Raw genomic sequence first — 13,462 nt, 5'->3', positions numbered from 1 at the left:
AAATTTATTGAACCTGCCTGATTGCACCACTCCACATTGATGTGTGCTTGATATCATTTTAAAAGTGTTTTGTTATACGAAACAACGCTTCTATTATCTAACTTGAAACCTGACTTATCAACAAAACATCCATCATTGCGTCTTCTGTATAAAGGATAACCATCACTGTCAATGCATGTAGATTCATGAAATTTCTTCGGAAAGTTTTTAGAACACTTGCTATCAATCATGAATAGACAACTCAGTTTTTCAATGCCATAAGGACCATGCATGTAACATCACAAAAATTTTGGAAAAATTTTGGCAAATAATAAAGTTAACGGACTAAAAATATTCATGGTAAAAGTAAAGAGAAAAATAAGACAAAGAAGGGAAGTAGTTTATATTAAAGGAATGAAGTAAGGATACACCATCCCACATCGGAAGAAGAAAGAAATATTAAGCACCTTTATAAGGAGAGAACATTCCATGAAAATGTTCTTATGTGGCCAACCACTCTCCCTAGTCCTAGCGGAGGGTGCGAAGCACCCGACGCACACGGGCACGGGCTCGGGTGAAGGGCGATGGGCGTAATGTGGCGCTTTGATGGCGCACTATGCACTTCGCATCGCCGCGAGCCGCCTTTGTATTTTTGGATGATGAGACGAAATCAAAGATATGGCAAGTTACCGAAAGATCAGGGACCAAAAATGAACAGATTCAAAGTTTTGCATCTTCGCGATACGAGAAGAATCCAGGTTATATCTTAGCGATACACGTCACGGGACACGTGTCATCACGCGTTGACACATGGCAGGCCTAGGTGACACGTGGCGACACGTGGCAAGCCTACGCGGCGACTCAGCGAAACTAGTGGATCTTCGCGATACGCGAAGAAGCTTCGCGATACGCGAAGATGTAGGAAAATTTCTGTATATAGGCCGGCCATGGGGGTGGTCCTCATTCATCCAACTCACACTCCTAATCTCACATTACCTCGATAAGCGTGCCACGACCCCGATATGGCAATATCCCGACAAGTCTTACCTCGAAATGCGTGCCGTGACTCTACCTAAGTTACTCTCTCGACCTTCTTCCAAGTAGAAGTACGGTCCAAGTAGAAGTGCAGTCCAAGTAGAGCATAAGCACTTCGATTAATAAGTTATTCAAGGTAGGGGTTCTGCCTGATTATTATACTATAAGTGGCTTAGACCCTAGTCGGGGATATAGCCCGTACCTTGATTTTATAAAGTGAAAATAAGATTCCATAAAGTCGAGATTATGGATAAAATAATACTTCTTTATTTTATATAAAGATTTTATTAAATATTTCTTATAATAAAAGAAAATTTAAATATATGTTTCTTCACGAAGAAGAAACAAAGGTTTATAAGTGATTAACAAGAAAGGACTAGAGGTCATTATTATTATGAAGAGATAAAATGTCAAGGTAAAGGTTATGCAATCGGACTATAAGTCTGAAGCTAGATCGTTGATCTAGTACTTATAAAATGTTATTCTTGTATTATAGGTCCGAGGTAACGAGACAAATTGGTGAGAAACACCAACCAAAAAGAAAGGTGAATACGTCCAACTTTTTATAAAACAAAGTCTGTGAATGTTTGCATTGGATTATATCCCTAAAACTTTATAAACAAAAGTAATGCCGGCCCTCAGGCTATTGTATACGTTTGTCTGGATCCTTACATATGTGGGTAGACGGTGGGCACACCGCACCACACTTGCTAATGCCTCCGCCACGTTGGGCCGGACCTAAGTAATGTCTGAGAGGGGATTATCTCGTGTATATTGATAGTTGTTAAGACCTCGATGTTGCGGTATCGCTGAGAGGTTTCAAGTATAACTGGAGGTTTATAATAGTATATTTAACTTAGTTGTTTCCTAAGCCACGATGGGCCGGGTCATAAGATACCCGAGGGGATAACTAAGTAATTTAAATGTTTTGTATCAGCGTATTCACCAGCATGTGTTGCTGACGTATTTTTATAACTGTTTTACAGGTAATGGAGAATAGGTGTTTGGAGAAGAAGGGTAGCCGTTAGACGATCTGATGGCTCAATGAATGTTTTATAAATAAAATACTGTGAAACCTAGTTTTGTAATCCAAACACTTATGTACAAATTAACAGGTGTTTTAAAATCCCGTCTTTTAAATATAATAATATTTTATTAAAGTCTTCCACTTTACAACCTTACACTCTGATATATTTATAAAACAGGTACCAACGTTGGGTGTCACGCCCAGGCCTTGAGCCGGGGTGTGACAAGTGTTGGTATCAGAGCCATTGATCTTAGCGAATTAGGTATATAAGTATACCTAAGCTTTGATCATAGATAAGTTTCAATATTTATTATTTTATTATATAAGGATAAGATAAGTTGGTATTCTTTCCTATCCATTATCATTCTAATCTTTTCTATCCCTTATCATTCTAATCTTCATAGATGTCGGTATTCAAGAAGATAATAGAATCCTTATACGAATAATTGAGACAAAGCAGGACATCCAAAACCCATCGTTCCTCCCGACGGTCAAAGTGATGAATATTATGAAAACTTCTTTGATCAAGACAGATCCCTCACACCAGTGGTCCCATATGGGAATCAACCCATTTACTTCCCAGGCACAGAGCAAATGCCAATCAACATTCCAAGTGATCTGCCAACCCCAAGGAATCATCCTTCCAATAACATGGAGGTTGACGAACCAGCTAAGTCCAATCCCAAGGAGGGTACCCCAAGTTGGATGCAGATTTACTCTGGCCCAAGAACCCCAGTTTACAACCCCACGGATTCTCCTCATTCTGTTTCAGGTCTATCAAGGAAACCCAAGATGAGAGTGATGCAACCGGAGACCATTCGGATTGAGGTGAATCAAAGTAATGTGGAAGTTGAACCAGAAGAAGACCCTGATTCGGAAGTTGAAGAGGAGTCGGAAGAAGAACCAGAAGAAGAATCGGAAGAAGACCCGGAAGAAAAACCAGAGGAAGAGGTTTCAAAGGAAATGAGCATTAATGAGAGGAACCATGAGGTGCAAAACCACCCAGGATGTGGCTGTCCACCGAGTATAGGCTGCCAGCAACCATTGTTTCACCTGTCCCCTCATTATGATCCACATGACCCATATGTCCAGGCACTCACAGGTAGTTTTCCACCCTTTACAGGTGTCATTCCAACCATCTCAGAACAAGCATAGGAAATCAGGCAGCAAGAAGAGGCTGCAGAAGTCTTTCACAACATGCCAATTGAATCCAGTCCACCACCGCAGTATCCAAGGAACCATTATGACATCGTCATGATGGGATATCGTGATCCACCGCCCCAGTATGGATATCCAAGTCTCATCCCTCAGTCCCAAGAAGAGCATTTGGATTGGGCACTGCATGAGATGGATGAATTGCGGAAAAAGTTGGCTACGGAGAGTAGCAAGAAGAAAAAAGTGGAGAAGAAGTTACTACACAAGAGTAAGTTGAAGAAGATAATCAAGTAATACATGAAGGATTGAAGATCTCGTTCTGTTATGACCATACCTTTTGTTCCTGTTTTGTTGTGGTTCTATCGTTTGTTCCTTGTTCCGTTGTTGTAGTATCGGTTGTTTCTAGAATAAGTCCGTAGTATTTGTGATAGTATCGTTGTTCCTAGAATTCATGGTAATAGGAGTTGTCATAATGTACTCCTGTTTGTGGGATAAATAAAAACTTTTAAGTAATGAGTCAATTTCCTTATAATTTTAGAATGTTGAAACAAAGTAATCCATCCCAAAATAAGGAAGCTTCGTATGCTAAAAGCAACCAATCAAAAACTGAGCCTTCTCAAGGAAACCATGAGCAGTTGATAACCAAAATGCAAGAAATGATCAATGCCATGATTACCTTATTACCCGCTATGAAAGAAAAATCTGTCCATCAAAGTGAAAACCGACAACCCAGTAAGTCTGTCAAATCCAAATCCCGTCCTAATCCTACCCCTCAAAACGAAGAAAGTGACCAGGGATCAACCAATGGTGAAAAGATCCACCAAACCTTTAAGAAGAAGTTACGAATTGAAGGTTGTTTGTTTAAGGATTTTAAGAACTATGGGCCGAAAGAATTTTATGGCGACAAAGGAGCCATAGCCGCCATAAGATGGCTCGAAGAAATGGAATCAATTGTTATAATAAGCAAATGTACTGATGAGGAAAAGATTCAGTACTCGGCACAGATGTTTAAAGGGGAAGCCTTAGAATGGTGGAACACTCTGTTGATGGCAAGAGGAAGAAGAACCATGTATCAGTTAACGTGGGAAGAGTTTAAAGATCTGGTTATGCAAAATTATTGTCCGATGCATGAAACTGACTTAGTTCAAACTAAGTTTCTCAATCACAAGGTAGTAGGGACCAATCTGAGAGATTACAATACCAAATTCCAGGAATATTGTAGACTTGTGCCACAATTGGTAACACCTGAATCGAGCAAGCTAACCCGCTACATATGGGGTCTACCGAGAGAGATAAGAGACATGGTGAGGTCTCATTTGCCACAGACAGCCGAATCCGCTATGGAGCTTGTTGGTTATTTGATGAATGGTCTGATCCGCAACAAAGAAGAGGACAAGAAGGAATATTCCACGAATGACAAGAAAGGAAAGGGAAATAATCATTACAAGGGAAAAGATGTGGATAGGAGGAGGGTGGTTTCAATTCCAACTACCCATTATGAAAGATTTGTAAGAGGCATCATATGGGTCGATGCCGGTTTGCAGTATCTTCATCCATCATCTGTGATACATGCAAGAAGCCAGGATATGCCACTGCTGATTGTTGGAAGAACAAGTTGACATGCTTCAACTGCAAAGAAATGGGACATCTTAGTTTTGAATGTCCTAAAAAGAATTTTGCTGGTAGTGGAGGTATTGGAGGTGCTGGAGGGAGCGGCGCCAAGAATGAAGGAAAGAAGGGGAATGCTCGAGTCTTTGTACTCGACACCAAGAAGGCCGCAGACATACCGGAAATCATCACCGGTACGTTCTTAGTTAATAACGTTTACGCAAGAGTTTTATTTGATTCTGGTGCAAATTAGAATTTTATAGTTTATAAGTTTTGTAGTCTATTAAACGAACCTTTAAGGAAATTAAATAAAACCATAAACGTTGACGGCCAGTGGTGAGATAGTTAAAATTACCGAGACCTTAGAAAATGGAAAGATCTTATTAGCAGGCTACGTCATACCTGTACAATTACTACCCATGACATTAGCAGGTTTTGATATAGTTCTAGGTATGGACTGGTTATCCGACAACCATGCCCGTATCATCTGCAATAAGAAAACCATTGAACTTCAAACCCCTGACAAATGAACAATTCAAATCGTGGGCGACAAAGATGCTGGTCATGTTAGCATAATCTTCATGATGAAAGCTATAAAATGCTTAAACCAAGGATGTTAGCATTTATGGCTTATGTGACGAAAGAATCAAAACCGAAAGAAATCAAAGATGTGCCCGTAGTATCCGATTTTTCTGATGTCTTTCCAGATGAACTTCCAGGAATCCCACCCAATCGAGAAGTCGAATTCAGAATAGATTTAATACCGGAAACAGCTCTAATAGCCAAATCCCCCTATCGTTTGGCTCCGATGGAAATGAAAGAATTAAAGAAACAACTGGATGAGTTGTTAGAGAAAGGGTTTATTCGTCCAAGTTCATCACCTTGGGGAGCTCCGATTTTATTCGTTAAGAAGAAAGATGGGTCCATGAGAATGTGTATCGATTACAGAGCCTTGAACAAAGCAACTATTAAGTATCGATATCCGCTACCTAGAATTGACGACTTATTCGATCAATTGCAAGGAGCGAGTTTCTTCTCGAAAATAGATTTACGTTCTGGGTATCATCAGTTGAAATTTCAAGAAGAAGATACTCCGAAAATGGCGTTTCGAACAAGGTACGGACATTATGAGTTCACTGTAATGCCACTTGGACTCACTAATGCCCCAGCCGCTTTTATCACTTTATCACTTTATATATGTTTATAACCAAACCTAAATACATATAAACCTAAATAAAATTATTATATTAATTTTAAAGCTATAGTTTTATTGGTATTAAAAGTTATTAAACAAATAATTCATATTTTGTGTATTAGTATAAGGAGATATGAATGTAAAAAGTGCTGAATAATAATCTACTTTGTTATAAATGAATACCAATGTAAAAACAGGTAGATGATAAAAATGATGATGTAACATACCTGCTTGAACCTTTCTGAGTATTACATTATCCTTCAAGTCTTTAATCATGGCATCCAACTTGATTTTAAATAATCTACATAAAATATCAGGTTTGTCTTCCGCCTTAAGCGTTGTGCCTTGAAGAAATCTCTTAACTTCTAGCCACTTTGGGCTACATGTGATTGCTATGAAAAAATCTGGATATCCATACCACTTACAAAGCGACATGGCATCTAAACATTTTTGGAACATGTACTGTTCACTACCAGCATGCAACATCCTACTTTTGTTAAACTAAATAAAGGAATTTATGTTAATTTAATTGTGTGATTAGTGTTTAAGTTATGGTGGGCATGGATATAAGATATATGGGCCCTTAAGGCCCATAGACAATGAGTATATAAACTCCAAAATCTTCCTTCTACTCATTTCCATCACCCTCATTCCACCCAAACCCTCACAACCTCAAGAACACACACACACACACACATGTGAGCTCTCTTCATCTTATATTCTTCTACAAATTTAAGAGAGCCAAGAAGGTTCGCGCTTAAGCATCATCGAACAATAAGAAATCGTTGAGACCCACGGGTTGGTCCAGATCCAAACCAAACCCGAGACCGTAAGGTGAGATTTGTTAAAAAATGTTAAGTCTTTGAGGTTGGCTTTGACATGCAACCTGATATAATGGTAGATCGGGCTGTAAGATGTAAGAAAAATATAAACTTTATGAGCCGTGAGCTAACGGGTCCGACATGGGATGAAAAAGTAGCATTCAGGCTTTGTAAAACATGGGTAGACAAAGTTGGTACAACCCAAAACCCACAAAAAGGGTAAAAGCGGGCCATAAGGAAGGGTCACGGAGGAGAATGGCTGAAAAATGGTAAAATAAAGGAAAAGATTATTCTGATCGCACAAAAAGAAATCGCATCGCACGAGCATGCGATGCGATTTGTTTAGAGTCATGCGATGCGAATTGTTTATCATGCAATGGGATTAGAATTCAGCATGCGATGCAACTGGTTTTGCCCATGCAATTCGACTGGTTTGCATCCATGCGATGCGATTCCTTTTAGCCATGCGATGCGATTGGTTTTACATGCGATCCAAATTGTTGTAAAACTTAACCCGATTCATTTTTCTGATGAATTTCTAATAAAGGCTTATTAATGAAAATAAAATTTTTCCAAGGGGCTCTGCCCCTTAGACCATGCTAGGGGCTGCCGCCCCTAGACCCCACTACCAGGGGCGTTGCCCCTGTATCCCCATTCGTTAGGGACTTCATTAACCTAGAAGTATGATTTGTTTAGAAGTAGTTAATTAATACTTATAATTATTACACAGTTAGCTGCGCATAACTAAGGAAGGGCATTACACTTAACTCAGAAAGAAACCGACTTCAGGTGAGTTCTAGCCCCCTTTACTCTGTGACCTTTTTCGGGACTGTGTGTATACGACTATGTGATAATTAATACACGTACCTTAAGTGATAAGTGTATGATTATGTATTGAATGTTATTATTGTAGAATGTTTATATGAATGAATGTGTATGCATTTATATACGTGGCTAGAAGATATGTAAAGTATGCACGTATGATAATGAATGTATGGATATATATGGTTGTATGGTTGTATGGCTATTCAAGACAGAGGGACCTGACCCTAATAATATCTGAGACATAAGGGACCAGACCCTGATAATATCTAAGAAAGAAGGGACCAGACCCTAATAATATTTGAGATGGTAGAGATTGAATAGCTTATGGTATACCATAGGAAATTATGAATGAAAGTGTGTAAGTACGCATGCATGTATGAAAAGTATGCATGAAAGAAGTAATATTAAGTAAGGTACGAATACGTATATTCGGACGCGTATAAGTAAGGATATGAATGTAATGTATGTTAATTGATCAACTAGATATCACTCAGCGTAGCTGACTTTTAGTATGCATGCAGGTAAATAGATTAAAGGAGCTGGCTTGAGGATGGCACATGGTAGGGACTGGAAGACTGGCATCTTGAGAAGAAAAATTGTAACATCCGGCCCCTCGCACCACCAATATTGTCCGCTTTGCCCACGAAGAGCTCACGGATTTGTTTTTGGTTGCCCAGGTGGAGACTTCCCAGGAGGTCACCCATCCTGCTACTATTCCCATCTGAGCACGCTTAACTGTGGAGCTCTCCTCTCGTCCACTACCATTAAGCCCAAAACGCGTTGGTGATTTAAGAGGCGGGGCATTTACTTATGAATCAAGGATCTTTCCTGTCCACAGCCGATGTGGGATTTTCCTAGGGTGTTACAAACACCCCCCCTTTGGACTCATCGTCCTCGATGAGGTTTGCCCCACCATCCAATCCAGGATGTGGGATTTGCCTAAGGTGTACCTCTTGACACCCCTGGGGACTCACCGTCTCTGATGAGGTTTGCCCCACGATCCCAAACGGCACAGGAGTGGCTCTGATACCACTTGTAACATCCGGCCCCTCACACCACCAATATTGTCCACTTTGCCCACGAAGAGCTCACGGATTTGTTTTTGGTTGCCAAGGTAGAGACTTCCTAGGAGGTCACCCATCCACTACCATTAAGCCCAAAACGCGTTGGTGATTTAAGAGGCGGGGCATTTACTTATGAACTAAGGATCTCTTCTCTCCACAGCCGATGTAGGATTTGCCTAGGGTGTTACAAAAATTATGAAACTTTTATGTTATGTTTAAAAGAAGTTAACTTTAGTTAAGACAAGATTTAATGATTTGTAATATATTGGTTGATGTTTTTATGATTTCGCGAAAAGTTTTAATTAACTCTGATTTTAGAAATGTGTTTATGAGTAAATTTAACACCCAGTGTAGGGCACCGAGAACGGGGCCTTACACAGTAAAAGAGGAAGGTCATATAACACGCTGGTCGATTTTTGAAACATCAACGTTTCCCTGATTTTTAACAACACATAAATTCTCATAAGTCTTGCATCTTAGTTTCTTTTGTTGATTACGTAAATACGTAAATTCTCGTATGTAAAAGAGTCTTTCACTTTCAATCATAGTATACAAATCTACCAAAAATTGTTGAAAAAGCCTCCTCGAATTTAGAATCAACAAAAAATAATTGATCTGTCTTGGATTCTATAAGCGAAGAACTCCCTCATTCTGCATCTATGTCTTTTAGTGATTTTTGAAGTCAAAGCATCCCGATGAAGGATGTCTATTCAATAGCCATCGTCACTGTATGGAAAAATAATTGGATATTGAAGCGGTACATACGAAGGATGTAGTTCACTGATGCGTTCGATAATACATGATTTAGTCTTGACAATAATATCTCTAGGTTCAAATAAGTCGTCAATGTCTCCAACTATTAAAGCAGCAACTTCAAAAGCAGTTGGCAAGTTATATGTCATTCCATCTTGCTGCCTTTTTGCAATAACGCGTAACTTTAGATCTGCATGAGGATTATTTTTAAAACAATCTCGTGCCATTCTATAAGATTTAACCAACACATTATGTGAATCTAATGTGACTTTCAAATCTTGTATAATCTCAAGATCTATAATCTATGCGGAGGCCACTCGGCCCTACAGAGGGTCAATCTTGATATGTCTGCCGCGGAGGCCACTCGGTTCCACCAGTTGCACGAGTTAGAGGAGCTGAGAGATCACGCCTACGCCCCGTCGTTCAGGTATTAGGAGCGGACGAAGGAACTGCATGATAGAAAGTTGAAGGGTAACAAGCAGTTCAAGTGTGGGGATTTGGTCTTATTGTATAATTCCCAGTTGAGGTTATTCCCGGGAAAGTTGAGATCCCGATGGTCGGGACCATTCACGGTCACTGAGGTTTTCTCGTATGGCATAATTGAGATAGAAGATAAAGGCGGGAAGTTTAAGGTGAACGGTCATAGACTGAAGCACTACATTGGCGAGCCAGTGACTGATCTGACGGTCGAGGTATTCTACCTTGACTCGCTCTCCGAGACGTAGACGTGATGGATGCACCACTCGGGAGACCGCCCGAGTTGTAGAGTTTGTATTTTTGTTATATGTTTGTGCTATCTGTTTTATTTGTTGTCTATTTCAGGATGTTCCAAGATGAAACCGCTCGAACTCAATCTCCATTCGAGTCGGTCGATTTAAGGGGTGTTCTATTATTAAAAAAAAAAAAAAATAAATAAATAATTAAAAAAAATTATAAAAACCAAAAACACAAAAATATGTTTATTTCTTTATGTTTTTGTTTTCCGTATTGTACGCCCCTACATGCGAGCGAGTTTAAGTTTTGCAGGTTATATTATGCGCATGGTGCTACAATGGCGTTTTGGAACAGGTTCTCCCGAGGTTGCGGCCGCGAATGAAATGTTATACGGTCGTTTGGTTACTACTCAGCTATTAAGGATTCTACACGCAAACCAGGGGAGTAACCCGTTCTTTGTTTTAGTCTTGTATACTTTATTTTTATTTTTTTCTGTTTTATTTTTATTTTATTTTATTTCTTTTCCTTGTACTCATCGAAGACGATTACGTTCTAAGTGTGGGGATGGGGTTTATTTTACTTAGTTGTAGGAAAATTTTTGAAAAATAAAAATAAAAATAAATAATAAAAAAAAATTTTGAAAAATTTTGAAAAAATAGTCCATTGAAATTTGCTTTCTCTACGTTAAACAGGAGATGATATTATTACCGAGTAGTGGTTATTTTATAAATTCTTGGTGTTTTCAAAAATATATATAATAAATAAGAACAGTGCCCATTAGACCCGCACGTAATGTATGGCAACCGAACAGTTTAGACTCAATAATCGATGTATCGGTAGGCTCAGCCTTTGAGAATGAAAGGGCGGTTTGGTTGTTGACCTAATTGAACATTTTAAATGGCCTGACTTTAGTGGGAAACATATTAGGGGTGTTGTTTGTTTAACTAAACTCGTGACAGGACTGGAATGAAAAGCCGGGTCATACTCAAGCCTCGAGTCACATGATCGTCTGTATATTAGTTGTTTTATCTTTTGTATTTGTTTCTATTCATGCAAAGCCATGTACTATGAGGATAAAAAAAAATGCCAAAAAGCAGAAAAAGAAAAAAAGAATGCATCTGCAATTGCGTGCACTTGAAAGAGAGCTAGAGTTTATAGTTTGTATATGAGTCGAAATGTCTTAATCATGTGGCAATAGGTTTAAGTCAAGTTGGGGTGACTCGGCCCGGTAAAACCATAATGGAATTTGTGAAGTGGCAGCAGGGCTTTTAGGTGTGGGTCCCACTTAGTCATACAAATTAATGAAATTGTCAAGCCTTATTTGCCTCGGTAAGTATTAGGGGCATGGGTATAAGTTGACAGCAATACCGGCAATCGACCTGATCTAGCTTATTAGGTGAAAGTTGGAAGAAATATTTGGGTAACGGGTCACTTGTTCTAATACTTTAAAAAGAAAAAATAATAATAATAATAAATTAATAAAACCAAGAGTTGTCGGTTTAACTCGGATATGATCCTGTGTAGTATTCTTTTTCAGGGACGAAAAAGTCTTAAGTTTTGGGATATTTGATGTGTTATAAAACACACTTGTTTTTCGTACCTTTTATCTACGTATTATATTATATTTTATGTGTTTTTACTTGTTTTATATAGGTTTTACATAATTTTATTCATCTTGTAGGTTCTGGGTGAAAGAAAGAAAGAAGCCGGACTTTTCGAGCAGTTTACGAGCTTTTTACGCATACGTTTTCAAGTAAAACTCAAAGCCCGACCCATTACATGTTGGAAAAGCCCAAGTCTTACAATAATATGAAGATATAAAAAATAATAAAAAACCCTAAGCTGCCCTAGAAGCTGCTGAGCGCAGACAGCAGCCAAGGAACAAGAGAAAAAAGTTTTTTTGTGCTAAGGTTGTGGACTTGTGGCGGCTAGGGAAGGAAGAAGAAGGCAAGGACAAGTCTCGGGATCAATCACCATCGGTTTTTACAGCCAAGAGCAGCCCCGAAACATCTCATATCCTTACATCTTTTTCATTGTTCATACACTTCGATTTACTTGTTCAATTGATTACTAGTTTTGCAATTGCTTGAGATATTGACTTGTTTATGATTTGTATTGATCATTGAATGCTTGAATTAATTATTGAGATGAGTTATATGATGATTTTATTAAGTGTTCATGGCTGTCCAAATATGATTAGAGGCTAAACTTGTTAGTTCTACCTAGGAATGATGATAATTGTTCATGTTTGATGAGTTTTATGGATTGTTTGATTGGTAGACTTTAATTGTTATTGTAAAGTTTGATTTAGACATGAAATAGGTTGTATTTAAGGGCTGGAAATTTTGGTCATTCATTGCTTAAACCCCGTGTGTCGGTTAATTAGTTTTGTGTTGATTGATCGGTGCATTGTTTGATCCTAGACTTTGTGTTTAGGGTTTGTTTGCGATAGGTACAACCGTAGGGTTTATTGCGTGAATTTGAGGTTAAAGTACAGCGGTTAGGCACCTTCTTAGAGACCGAGAGGTGATAAGAAGTTAGGGTTGTCTCATTGCCTTTGCATGCTAGAATAAGGATTGCGCGAGAGTGAGTTCGTTTCTTGTCAGGTTTAGGTGTTTTGAGCGACTAGTTGATCTATTTTGGTTTAAGTTGAATTGTTCCTCTATCCTTGGTTGTGTAGTATTCATTGCCATTAGGGTCGAGTGTTGGTGAGATCGAGAGGTGAGTCAACATTAGAACACGTTAACAATTGTTTCCCGGTTTGGTCGTTTTAGGCGATTTTGAGTAGTTTAGGTTTATTGAGTGAGACCGAGAGGTAATCCAGTGAGCCCGAGCGATCCTTAGTCGTGTCATTTTTAAGAACCGGTGTCTTGATATCATTCAATCCATTAGCTTGTTAGGCCTATAGTTTGATTCAAACCTAGGTAGATGTTTTTATCCATCCAAAGTTAACACAGTTAGTCCCCCGTTAAGTTTTCTATTTTAGGTAACTTTTGTCAGTTAGTCTAGTTAGTTCAGTTATGTTATTAAAAATCAAAAATCAATCAAATATTATTCTTAGGTAGGTCTTGTCTAGGGTTAGTGATCGTTAGCGTCTTACGTGTCCAGGTGTTCGATACTCGGACTTCCTAGGTCTATACTACTTGCGATCGGTACACTTGCCGGTTGTGTGTGGTTTTAGGATTTTCGTTTTATATTTAAAGCTTAGTTGTGAGGGTCATTATTATAGGGTTATCCGACGCACATCATGTTTATATAGGATAAGCAAAAATGAACCAAATTTAGT

The sequence above is a fragment of the Bidens hawaiensis genome, unplaced genomic scaffold (assembly GCF_021521415.1).
Source record: "Bidens hawaiensis isolate Kalapana, Puna unplaced genomic scaffold, B.hawaiensis_p1.1 tig00031109_1, whole genome shotgun sequence".
Lineage (NCBI taxonomy): Eukaryota > Viridiplantae > Streptophyta > Magnoliopsida > Asterales > Asteraceae > Bidens > Bidens hawaiensis.
The sequence above is the reverse complement of the archived record's forward strand: the minus strand, read 5'-3'. Positions refer to the sequence as shown.